The following is a 13,137-nucleotide window of genomic DNA, read 5'->3' as shown; positions in this document are numbered from 1 at the left end:
CCGCCGCCCCTCTCTCCCCCCTCCCTTCCGGCCTACCTTCGCCCCCCTGCCCCTCGCTCCCTCTGCCCCTCGCCCCCCCCCTCCCTCCCGCCGCCCCTCGCCTCCACCCGTCACTCCCGTCGCTACCCCCTTGTGGGGCCCCTCCACCCCCATGGGCCCCAACACTGCCCCCCTTCGGCCCCCATGTGCCCCTGCTCCTGTTGACCTGCACCCTCCATTCACCCCACCAACCACCTCTTGGACCCCGTTGTTCTCTCTCTCTCCACCCCCAACAACCCTTGGCCCCAGGTCAGGCTGTGCTTATTCATTGTGGGGAAATGGGGCAAATCCTCTGATCGGCTCCTCTGATTTTCAGGAATATGAAAAAGCTCTGAAGTTTATCCGTACGATGTTGAAAAATGAACCAACCAATGCGCAGGGTTTACAGCTGGAGAAACTCATCGACAAAAAGATGCAACGAGGTGAGAGATGGAGCAGTATTCACACACTGGACACTGGGAGCCAGTGAGGGGCTATGAGAGACTGGCACAGAGTCGTTCACACACTGGACACTGGGTGCCAGTGAGGGGCTATGAGAGACTGGCACAGAGTCATTCACACACTGGACACTGGGAGCCAGTGAGGGGCTATGAGAGACTGGCACAGAGTCGTTCACACACGGGACACTGGGAGCCAGTGAGGGGCTATGAGAGACTGGCACAGAGTCGTTCACACACTGGACACTGGGTGCCAGTGAGGGGCTATGAGAGACTGGCACAGAGTCATTCACACACTGGACACTGGGAGCCAGTGAGGGGCTATGAGAGACCTGGCACAGAGTCGTTCACACACGGGACACTGGGAGCCAGTGAGGGGCTATGAGAGACTGGCACAGAGTCATTGACACACTGAACACTGGGAGCCAGTGAGGGGCCATGAGAGACTGGCACAGAGTCGCTCACGCACTGAACACTGGGAGCCAGTGAGGGGCAGCACGAGGCTGGCACGAGAGAGGGAGAGAGGCGGCCCACCTCAGGAACTAATCCAAATCCCCATTCCCAGAATCCGAGGGGACTGTTCCTTTAACCCCCCCCTATGGAGCTGCCCTCAGCTCGGTCTGAATGACAAGCTTCACCTCAGCCTGCAGCAGCCCATCTCCTGTTTGGGTGGTTTGTGAGGGAGGAGCAGCTCTCTATTGAGGTTCGTTCCAGAGCCTGAATCACCCTCTGCTCCGAGCCCCCCATTTTTACACCGTAGCTCCCATCAGCGTGTTCGTTGAGTGGGCTGATCCCATGGACTGAAGCCTCGATCATGGCAGCATTGGGCTGAGCAGAGGAACTGGAACTCACTGGCATCAGTCAGCAGCAGGGGTACAAGAACAGGGCTAAGGCAAACCAGAGGGGCTGGGGGTGGGCAGTGGGAATACTGTGTTAACCCTGGGGTGGGAGTGGAGGTATTGGTGTCTGGGGCTGCTGAAGGGGAGAAATCTGGAAGTCCCGGTGGGAGGGGAGGGTGAGGGGTGTGGGGATGTCGGGTGGGGAGTAATGAATTGGGAAGATTGAGTGGGCTGGATATGGGGGTAGTGGGTGCCCCGGTTGTGAAGTTCTCTTGGGGCACAGGTGGCATCAGCTGGTATTTAAAAGAGGGGCTGTCATCCATTCACTGCCTGGACGTGGTGCCCCTCCCTGGCTGTCGCCCGGGTACATGTCCCTCAAATGTTCCCCAGCTCTTAGTTAGAATATGTTCTTCTCGTACAGCACCAAGTGGCCATTCAGCCCATCGTGTCTGCGCCAGCTCTTTTGAAGAGGAATCCAATCAGACCCACTTTTTAAAAAAAAAAATTCATTCATGGGTGGGCTTCGCTGGCTGGGCCCAGCATTTATTGCCCATCCTTAATTGCCCCTTGCGAAGGTGGTGGTGAGCTGCCTTCTTGAGCCGCTGCAGTCCCTGTGGTGTAGGTACACTCACAGTGCTGTTAGGGAGGGAGTTCCAGGATTTTGACCCAGCGACAGTGAAGGAACGGCTGATATATTTCCAAGTCAGGATGGTGAGTGACTTGGAGGGGAACTTCCAGGTGGTGGTGATGTTCCCATGTGTCTGCTGCCCTTGTCCTTCTAGATGGTAGTGGTTGTGAGTTTGGTCGGTGGTGAATCCCTGCAGTGCATCTTGTAGATGGTACACACACTGCTGCCACCGTGCGCCAGTGGTGGAGGGAGTGAATGTTTGTGGATGTGGTGCCAATCAATTGGACTGCTTTGTCCAGGATGGTGTCAAGCTTCTTGAATGCTGTGGGAGCTGTACTCATTCAGGCAAGTGGGGAGTATTCCATCACACTCCTGATTTGTGCCTTGTAGTTGGTGGACAGGCTTTGGGGAGTCAGATGGTGAGTTACTCATGATTTTGAACACCTCTATCACATCTCCTCTCAACCTTCTCTTCTCCAAGGTAAACAGTCCCAACCTCTCCAATCTAGCTACATAAATGAAGTTTCTCATTGCTGGAACCATTCTTGTGAATCTTTTCTGCCCCTCTCTAATGCATTCACAACTCTCCTAAAATGCAGTGCCTAGAACTGGACACAATACACCAACTGAGGCCAAATTAGTGTTTTACACAAGTTTAACATAACCCCCTTTGCTTCTGTACTCTACCCCCCTATTTATAAAGGCCGGGGTCCCCCATGCATCTTTGATGCCACCTTTAATGATTTGTGCACATGTGCCCCTAGCTCCCTCTGTTTCTGCACCCCCCACCTTTTTAAAGTTTCACCCTTTATTTTATATCGTCTCTCCATGCTCTTCCTACCAAAATGAATCACTTCACATTTCCCTGCATTAAATTTCATCTGCCATCTCACCAGCCATTCTATGTCCTCGTGAAGTCTCTCACTACCCTCCTCACACGCAATTTTTCCCAAATTTTGTCTCGTTTGCAAATTTTGATATTATCCCCGGGACTCCCACGTCAAGGTCTCTGATCCAAGGAAAACAAGGCCAACTCCTCCAGTATATCCATGTAGCTGTGGTCCCTCATTGCTGAAACCATTTTAGCAGATCACTTCTGTAGCTCCTTCAAAACGTTTGCATCCTTTGTGAAGTGTGAACACACTCTACTAGCTGGGGGCGAGTTTTAGATCAGTTTAGTTTTACTCCCCAGCCTTTGTACTCACGATAAAGTCTAGGATCCTGTCTGCTGTATTGTCAACCTGCGCTGCTGCCTTCCAGGATTCTTTTACAAACGCCACAGGCGTCTATGTTCTTTTGCCAATCTAGCCTAAAATTCTCATCCTTGTGTTCAAATCCTTGGCCCCTCCCGATTCGCTGGATAGAAACCTATAAAATTCTAACGGGACTAGACAGGGTAGATGTAGGAAGGATGTTCCCGATGGTGGGGGAGTCCAGAACCAGGGGTCACAGTCTGAGGATATGGGGTAGACCATTTAGGACTGAGATGAGGAGAAATTTCTGCACCCAGAGAGTGGTGAGCCTGTGGAATTCGCTACCATAGAAAGTAGTTGAGATCAAAACATTGTATGTTTTCAAGAAGGAGTTAGATATAACTCTTGGGGCGAAAGGGATCAAAGGGTATGGGGAGAAAGCGGGAGCAGGCTATTGAGTTGGATGATCAGCCATGATCATAATGAATGGCGGAGCAGGCTCGAAGGGCCGAATGGCCTACTCCTGCTCCTAGTTTCTATGTTTCTATGTTTCTTTTTCTGTAATCTCCCCCAGCCGCCAGCCGTCTGAGATATCTGTGCTCCCCCAATTCCGGCCTCTTGTACATCCCCCGTTGGAACCCCTCTGCCATTGGCGGCCATGCCTTCCGTTGTCTGGGCCCCAAGCTCTGGAATTCCCTCCCTGCACCTCATTGCCTTGTTTTTAGCCGCAAAGACACATATTAAAACCTATCTCTTTTCCCAAACTTTAGGTCATCGGGTCTATAACCCCTTATGTGTTTTGGTGTCATGTTTAGTTTCATGATGCTCCTGGTGAAGCGCGTTCAGACGCATCATCGTATTAAACGTGCTGCATGAATGTAAGCTGCAGTTCAGGGTTTAACGGCCCCCCCCAGAATGGGTCAGAAGGTACAGACCTGCTCGCTGACCCAGCCCCCCTACGCTGTGGTGACCCTGTGCCCCATGCGCTGGTGACCCTGTGCCCCATGCGCTGGTGACCCTGTGCCCCATGCGCTGGTGACCCTGTGCCCCATGCGCTGGTGACCCTGTGCCCCATGCGCTGGTGACCCTGTGCCCCATGCGCTGGTGACCCTGTGCCCCATGCGCTGGTGACCCTGTGCCCCATGCGCTGGTGACCCTGTGCCCCATGCGCTGGTGACCCTGTGCCCCATGCGCTGGTGACCCTGTGCCCCATGCGCTGGTGACCCTGTGCCCCATGCGCTGGTGACCCTGTGCCCCATGCGCTGGTGACCCTGTGCCCCATGCGCTGGTGACCCTGTGCCCCATGCGCTGGTGACCCTGTGCCCCATGCGATGGTGACCCTGTGCCCCACGCTCTGGTGACCCTGTGCCCCACGCTCTGGTGACCCTGTGCCCCACGCTCTGGTGACCCTGTGCCCCACGCTCTGGTGACCCTGTGCCCCACGCGCTGGTGACCCTGTGCCCCACGCGCTGGTGACCCTGTGCCCCACGGCTCTGGTGACCCTGTGCCCCACGGCGCTGGTGACCCTGTGCCCCACGGCTCTGGTGACCCTGTGCCCCACGGCGCTGGTGACCCTGTGCCCCACGGCTCTGGTGACCCTGTGCCCCACGGCTCTGGCGACCCTGTGCCCCACGGCTCTGGCGACCCTGTGCCCCACGGGACCCCCGGTGATCCTGTGCCCCACGTGACCCCCCGGTGACCCTGTGCCCCACGTGACCCCCCAGTGACCCTGTGCCCCACGCGACCCCCGGTGACCCTGTGCCCCACGCGACCCCCGGTGACCCTGTGCCCCACGCGACCCCCGGTGACCCTGTGCCCCACGCGACCCCCGGCGACCCTGTGCCCCACGCGCCGGACCCCCGGCGACCCTGTGCCCCACGCGACCCCCGGCGACCCTGTGCCCCACGCGCCGGACCCCCGGCGACCCTGTGCCCCACGCGCCGGACCCCCGGCGACCCTGCCGTGGACCCTGTCCACCACCCCCGACCCTCACTCTGCTGCCTGACTGACCCTGCTGTCTCCTGGTCTTCACAGATGGTTTGCTGGGAATGGCGATTGTCGGGGGTGCAATCGTTGGATTGGCCGGAATGGCAGGATTGATCGGATTGGCTGTGAGCAAGGGCAAGTCCTGACCAGTGGCTCTGAAGATTGCATACATACTTTCACTGAAGTTTAACAATTGTCTCAGCCTTTAACAACGAAACCAAATACAGACTGTTGACCCGATTGGAAATTTTCTGCTTCGAAGCCTGAATGTTGACGATGGTTGTTGTGATGCATGTTTCATGGACTACTTTCTAATATCCTGCCAGTGATTCAGTCTCAAAACTAATGTTAAATTACCCCTTAAACTGGACTAAGTGTTGTAGATACTGCTTTCTAAAATAAAAAAACACCAGCCATACCTGTCAAGTTTGGACAAATGTCAGTGTGAGGCCTGTTACCATGTATGTCCAGAATAAAACTCCCCCTACGCTGTCCCATCAAACACTCCCATGACAGGTACAGCACAGGGGTAGATACAGAGTAATGGTCCCTCTAAACTGTCCCTATCAAATACTCCCAGGGCAGGTATATCATTGGTTACTTTGAGGGATGTATGAAAGTAAAATTGAGGGATTATGGTGTCAAGGTGAACTAATGGGATTGGATGATATGGTGGGGGAACGTGGGATTTTAGGATATATTGGTGAGGTAGGCGTGAGGATAGAGATAAGATGGATGGATGAGATTGAGGGAAAGTGTGAGAGGGTGGGGACATGGGATTGGAGAAAATGACGATAATGAGGGTGCTTAGTTGGAATTGAGGGATAATGAGGGTGGTGTGAATGTGGAACTGAGGGATAATGAAGGTGGTGTGTAGATGGAACTGAAGGAATGAATGGGTAGAATTGAGATGTGTGTTTGGGTAAGTGGGATTGGCAGATAGAGGATGGGTAGGTGGGATTGAGGAAGAATGAGGATGTGGAAGTGGGGTTGAGGGATAATCAGGATGGGTAGGTGGGATTGGGGAATATGATGGTATGTTGGTGTGTGGGATATTGTGAGAAGATGGGATTGAGGGAAATGATGAAAAGGTGTGGAGGAATGTGTTGTGATGCAGAATGGGAAATCACAGAGATTGCCCATTCATGTTGTTGAGTCTCCATGTTGACTCTCTGCAAGAAGAGACAAAAGTTAGTCTGACTTCCCTGCCCTTAATACTCCAATTTTGTTTTGTTTTGTTTCTGGTGAATATATAATTCTCTTTCCAAAGCCTTGATGGATCTGCCTCCACCACACTCTCAGGCAGTGCATCCCAGATCCTAACCACTCGATTGACCCTGTCTCCACCACGCTCTCAGGCAGTGCATCCCAGACCCTAATCACTCACCAGGTTACAAAGTGTTTCCTCGTGTTGCATTGGTTCTTTAGTCAATCGTCTTAAATCGTTGTCCTCTGGTTCTCGATCCTTCCACCAATGGGAACTGTTTCCCCCTATCTATCCTGTACAGACCCCTCATGATTTTGAGCATGTCTATCAAACCTCCTCTAGGGAGAATAGCCCCAACTTCTCCAATCTATCCATGTAACTGAAGTTCCTCATCCCTGGAACCATTCTCGTAAATCGTTTATGCACCCTGTGACGAAGTTTGACCTAGAAGCAGTAAGGAAAATTTAATTGTTTTTAAGAATGTTTGAAAACAGCTTTTAAGAGTGCCATCAATTGTCAAGGGATCTATTATAGTTTTATTGCATAATAAAAAATACTGGTCCATGTGCCCCTTGACCTGGAAGCAGTATCAAAAGGAAGGAAATTAAGATGTAGATGCCGTGTGGCCAGACACAAAGAACTGAAGAAGGCGGCAATCAGCGTACGGTTGCAGACACAGAGAAGACAGGCAAGGAAGCTACTGCTGTAAAGAACAAAAGCTGCAGCAGGGGAAGAGCAGAGAAGGCACATTTACAAGGAGCTGTGCGTGTAATACAGTTACTAGGGACAGAAAGCTGAAGACAGGGTTAGAGTAAAGATTGCGAATTGGATAATTCCTCTAATGCTCTTCAATTTTGTCAGAGTCAACCAGAACGTTTAATGAGGTTTATTAAAGGATTCGGGTAAAGGAATCTGTATCATCAAAACTGTTATGAACCTAGCTAAGGAGGTTCAGCAGGAGTGTGCCATTTGGGTGACGACTGTCTCCAGGAAACTCAGAAGGAGTGGAGCTACTGTTTCAGGTGACTCAAGAACCAAATCTATTGAGTGAGAAAAGTGAGAGATCCACAACGTACTAGAGGCTGAATTGATAAGATTGAGAGATTGCACATGTTGCCGCATTTGTATGGGGAGTGATGCAAATGCTTGTAATCTCATGAGATCGTTTTTGTTGTATGCACTATTACATGTGCGATCTATAGTTCATTCTAACTGCAATTTCCCAGTTAATTCGTGTTTAATTTAGTGCATTCTTATTCTTGTTAAAGTAAAAGTTGCAAAAAGTGAAATCTTGTTGGCAGTTCTTTTTCATTTTGGAGTCGTTTGATAAATCTGGCTATTTTAGTTTGAGTTCCCCAAGAGGACTGTAACAACCCCTCTCAAGCCTTCAAGTCCTCCTGAAAGCACATTGCCCAGAATTTAACACAATACTCTAGTTGTGGTTAAACTAGTGTTTTATAAAGGTTCATCATAGGTTCCTTGCTTTTAGTACTCTGTTTATAAAACCCAGGATCCCCAATGCCTTTTAACCACTTTCCCAACCTATCCTGCCACCTTCAACAATTTGTGCAAATATACTCCGAGGTTCATTGCAAGAGGAATGGAATATAGAAGTCGGACGTTGTACTACGTTTGTGCAAGGTGTTGGTGAGACCACATCTAGACTACTGTGTACAGTTTTGGATCCTTACTTAAGTATATAAATGGGTTAGAAGCAGTTCAGAGAAGGTTCACTCGATTGATACCTGGGATGGTGGGGTTCTCATATGAGGGAAGGTTGGACAGAGTGGGCCTGTATTCATTGGAGTTTAGAAGACTTGAGAGGTGATCTTATTGAAACATATAAGATCCTGAGGAGGCTTAACAGGGTGGATGCTGAAAGGATGTTCCCTCTTGTTGGGGAGACTGGAACTAGGGGACACAGTTTATATATAAGGGGTCTTCCATTTAAGACAGAGATGAGAAGACTTTTATTTCACTGAGGGTCATTAGTCTGTAGAATTCTCTTTCCCAGAGAGCAGTGGAGGCAGGGCTAATGAATATTTTTAAGATAGATTCTGAATGAACAAGGGAGTCAAAGGTTATCAGAGGTAGGCAGGAATTGGAGTTGAGGCAATCAGATCAGTCATGATCTTATTGAATAGTGTAACAGTCTCGAGGGGCCGAATGGCCTACTCCTGCTCCTAATTCGTATGTTTGTCCTTCTGCTCCTGCACCCCCTTTGAATTGTGCCTTTTCTTTTGTATTGTCTCTGTGTTATTCTTACCAAAATGAATCACTACACATTTCTGTGTTGAACGTCATCTGCCATCTGTTCGTCCATTCCATCAACTTGTCTCTGTTCCTTTGAAGTTCCGCACTGTCCTCCTCACAGTTCACGATGCTTCCAAGTTTTGAGCCATCTGCCGTTTTTTGAAATTGTGCCCTGCATGCCCAAGCCCAAGCTATTAATAAATAATACGAAAAGCAGTGGTCCTAGGGCTAATCCCTTGGGAACCTCACTGTGTACATTGCTCCAGTCTGAGAAACAAATGTTCACAACTCTGACTCCTATCCTGTAGCCAATCTTGTCTCCATGTTATCACTGCCCGTTTTATTCCATGGGCCTCACCTTTGTTGAGAAGCCTATTATAAGGCACTTTATCACATGCCTCTTACATCGAAGCATAGAAAGACTACAGTATAGAAGGAGGCCATTTGGCCCAACATATCCATGCTGGCTGAAAAACATCTATCCAGTCTAATCCCACCTTCCTGCTCTTGGTATGTAGTCCTGTGGATTACAGCATTTCAAGATCATCTCCAAGTGTTTGTTAAAATGCAATGAGGGTTTCTGCTTCTACCATCCTTTCGGGCAGTCAGTTCCAGACCCCCACCACCCTCTGGGGGAAAGAACTACTCCTCAACTCTCCTGTAATCCTTCTACCAATTACTCAAAATCTCTGCCCACCCCCTCCCCCCCGCCCCCCCATTCCATTTATTGACCTCTCCACTAAGGGGAATGGGTCCCTTCCTATCCACTCTATCGAGGCCCCTCATAATTTAATACTCCTCCATTAAATTTCCCCCTTGGCCCCCTCTGTTCCGAAGAAAACAACCCCAGCCTATCCGGTATAATAAAATCAAAATACTGTGGGTGCTGGAAATCTGAAATAGAAACAGAAAATGCTGGAAAGGCACAGCAGGTCTGGGAGCATGTGTGGCGAGAGAAACAGAGTTAACGTTTCGAGTCCGTATGACTACTTCAGAGCTACTTAAGAGAGGTCGAAATGTGATGGATTTTATACTGTGTAAGAGGGGGTGGAGCAAAATAGAAGGACAGGGATAGGCGGGAGCTCAGGAGAAATTTGACAAAGATGTCATGGACACACGACAAAGAGAGTATTAATGGCAGCGTTAAAGACTGAAGGAGGTGCTGACAGCGGCTTAAAGGTAAGATAGTCAGTTAATAGCAGTACAAGGGTCAGCGCTCTGTGAGAGCAAAACATCAAAACAAGTGGCCCTGTGTGTGTGTGGTGGTGGTGGGGGGTGGTTAGCAGGTGGGGTTGGGGAAAAAGGGTAGAAAAATGAATTTTTAAAGAATTCGATAAAAATGGTGGTGGAGACTATCCAGCCGATCCAATCTTCCCTCATCGCGAGAATTCTCCAGTCCTGGCAACTTCCTTGTAAATCTCCTCTGTTCCATGACCACATCCTGCAATGCAGTGACCAGAACTGTGTGTCGTATTCCCAACTGCGGTCCGACGAGTGGTTCCTTACAGTTCTTGCCATAACCTCCCTGCCCATATACTCTGGGCATTGGCCAGTAAAGGAAAGTTTCCGCAGCATGAGGTATCTCCCTTCTTGAAGATGGTTACAATTGTCACATTCCTGATGTCGGGGCTGTGGTGGATGGCGAGGAGGAGGTGGCGGCGAGGGGGTAGGGGGAAGGTGAAGTTCTTTGTCCCCTCAAATCGGTAGGATGACTGCATGGAGCCTTGATGCGAGCAAAAGTCCACCAGCTTTGAAGACCTCAGCTGGAATACCCTCGGAGCCATAGGCTTTGTTGTTTGATCCATTTGATTTTTTAATTTATTCTTTCATGGGATGTGGGCAAGGCCAGCATTTGTTGCCCATCCCTAACTGCCCTTGAACTGAGCGGCTTGCTAGGCCATTTCAGAGGGGCAGCTAAGAGTCAACCGCTTTGCTGTGGGTCTGGAGTCACATGTAGGCCACACCAGGTGAGGATGGCAGATTTCCTTCCCTTAAGGGCATTTGTGAACCAGATATGTTTTTACCACAATTGATGATAGTTGTCATGGTCACCATTACTGATAATAGCTATATGTCACAAATTTTTATTCATTGAATTTAAATTCCACCAGCTGTGGGATTTGAACCCGGGCCCCCAGAGTATTAACATGGCCTCTAGGTTATTAGTCCAGTGACATTATCACTATGCTACCATCTCCAGCTCCCCCATGGATAGTGGTTCACCCATGGATTCTACACTGGGATACTGGGGGATAGCCTGGAGGGTATCAGCTGTCACTGTGGATTCATGGTTGAGGAGTTGTTAAAAATGTCCTTTCCAGTGTTGACGGATGGCATTATCATTCTTAAGAAGAGAAACACCATCCTGTGAGCAAAGGGGATTTTGTCCATTGGACTTCAACCTACAGGTGGTCCTGGTGGCTTCAGAAAAGCTTCGCATGTCATGATGGTCAACATATTGCTGGATCTCTCAGGCTTTCTGTTCCCACCACAACGGCCTTTATCTTCAAGATTTGTCTTTGGGCGTCAGCCTTGAGCTGTTGGAAAGCTGCCCTCTTGACTTGTGACCTTGGGGTGTCCTGCCAGGCAATGCAGGCTGCTCATTTACGTTCAGATATTTCAGCATTGTTTTCTTTAAGCGCGTCCTGGTGATGACGATGCTCGAACCTAATGGTCTGGGCACAGGCGTCTAGTACAGCTGACAATTTTTGATCTCGCTGTTCTGGAATTGAGTTGAATGAATGGTTGTGAGCTGCACTTGGAATCCCTCACTTCAGTCGGACTGCTTTAAGGACTGAGATATTGATATTCTTCATTTTGGACGTTTGGGCCTTGCGATGTATTGGTGCTGGGTGGATGTTCATCACCGATCAAACAAGTCGATGTTCTGTCCAGCGGGCAGCAGTCCCCGGCATGAATCGAGTGACACAGACATTGCTTAGATCATTGATCTGAAATCAAGCGTTAGCCAACGATGACAACGAGAGGTGATTGAGGAATATGGTGGGTGATGGGTATGTGTGATTGAGGGATATGGTGGGTGATGGGTATGTGTGATTGAGGGATATGGTGGGTGATGGGTATGTATGATTGAGCGGTATGGTGGGTGATGGATTTGTGTGATTGAGGAATATGGTGGGTGATGAGTATGTGAAATTGGGGAATATGGTGGGTGATGGGTATGTGTGATTGAGGAATATGGTGGGTGATGGGTATGCGTGATTGAGGAATATGGTGGGTGATGGGTATGTGTGATTGAGGAATATGGTGGGTGATGGGTATGCGTGATTGAGGAATATGGTGGGTGATGGGTATGTGTGATTGAGGAATATGCTGGGTGATGGGTATGCGTAATTGAGGGATATGGTGGATGATGGGTATGTGTGATTGAGGAATATGGTGGGTGATGGATATGCGTGATTGAGGAATATGGTGGGTGATGGGTTTGCGTGATTGAGGAATATGGTGGGTGATAAGAACATAAGAACTAGGAGCAGGAGTAGGCGATTCAGCCCCTCGAGCCTGCCCCGCCATTCATTACAATCATGGCTGATCTCATTTCGGCCTCAACTCCAATTTCCCGCCCTCTCCCCATAACCTGTAAACCCGTTACTAATTAAAAATCTGTCTTTCTCCTCCCTAAATTTATTCAGCGTCCCGGCATCCACTGCACTCTGAGGTAGTGAATTCCACAGATTCACAACCCTTTGAGAAAAGTAATTCCTCCTCATCTCTGATTTAAATCTACAACCCCTTAGCCTAAAACTATGGCCTCTCGTTCTAGAATGCCCCAGAAGGGGAAACATTCGCTCCACATCTACTTTGTCTGTCCCCTTTAGCATCTTATATACCTCAATTAGATCTCCTCTCATCCTTCTAAACTCTAGCGAGTATAGGCCTAAACTGCTCAGTCTCTCCTCATAGGACAAACCCCGCATCTCTGGAATCAATCTAGTGAACCTCCTCTGAACTGCCTCCAGTGCAACTACATCCTTCCTCACTCTGCCCCTCTTCCGCGGACAGTTGTCCCTGGAGAGGGAGCGAGCGTTGTCTGCCAGCACCCTCGAGGCCTTCCGTGTCCGGTGGGCACCGCGGGGGCTGGGTTGCTTTATCAACACCCTTAACCACATTTTGGTTTGATGTTGTAAGTTTCCTTTAAATTTTGTCTTTGGTTTTGCAGTGACCCTAACTTAGGGGCTGCGTTTAATTTATCCCTCGTTTTGTTAATTTATTTTAATTGTTTGGCTCCAAAAGAGGTACATCCTTCCTCACATAAGGGGACCAAAACTGTGCACAGTACTCCAGGTGCGGTCTCACCAATGCCTTGTACAGTTGCAACAACACTTCCCTATTTTTATACTCTATTCCTTTAGCAATAAATTCCAAAATTCCATTTGCCTTCCTTATTACCTGCTGTACCTGCATACTGGCTTTCAGCGATTCATGCATGAGGACACCCAGATCCTCTGCACTGAAGCATTCTGAAGTTTCTCTCCATTTAAATAATAAGTCGCCTTTTTATTCTTCTGACCACTTATCCACGTTAAACTCCATC

The 13,137-nt window shown here is 49.5% G+C and overlaps 2 long non-coding RNA genes across 2 annotated transcripts; one reads left to right on the top strand and one right to left on the bottom strand.

Moving 5' to 3' along the window:
* Positions 1–306: 306 nt before the first annotated feature.
* On the top strand, positions 307–5,540 carry LOC144676510 (uncharacterized). Its single transcript, XR_013575357.1, has 2 exons — positions 307–461; positions 5,171–5,540. It is a non-coding gene; the product is annotated as an uncharacterized LOC144676510 (long non-coding RNA).
* On the bottom strand, positions 5,534–7,609 carry LOC144676511 (uncharacterized). Its single transcript, XR_013575358.1, has 2 exons — positions 6,459–7,609; positions 5,534–6,403 (listed from the first exon to the last, which is right to left on the bottom strand). It is a non-coding gene; the product is annotated as an uncharacterized LOC144676511 (long non-coding RNA).
* Positions 7,610–13,137: the final 5,528 nt, after the last annotated feature.

This window comes from Cetorhinus maximus, unplaced genomic scaffold (assembly GCF_964194155.1).
Source record: "Cetorhinus maximus unplaced genomic scaffold, sCetMax3.hap1.1 HAP1_SCAFFOLD_1653, whole genome shotgun sequence".
NCBI classification, from domain to species: Eukaryota; Metazoa; Chordata; class Chondrichthyes; order Lamniformes; family Cetorhinidae; genus Cetorhinus; species Cetorhinus maximus.
This window is presented reverse-complemented; position numbering and strand designations above follow the sequence as displayed.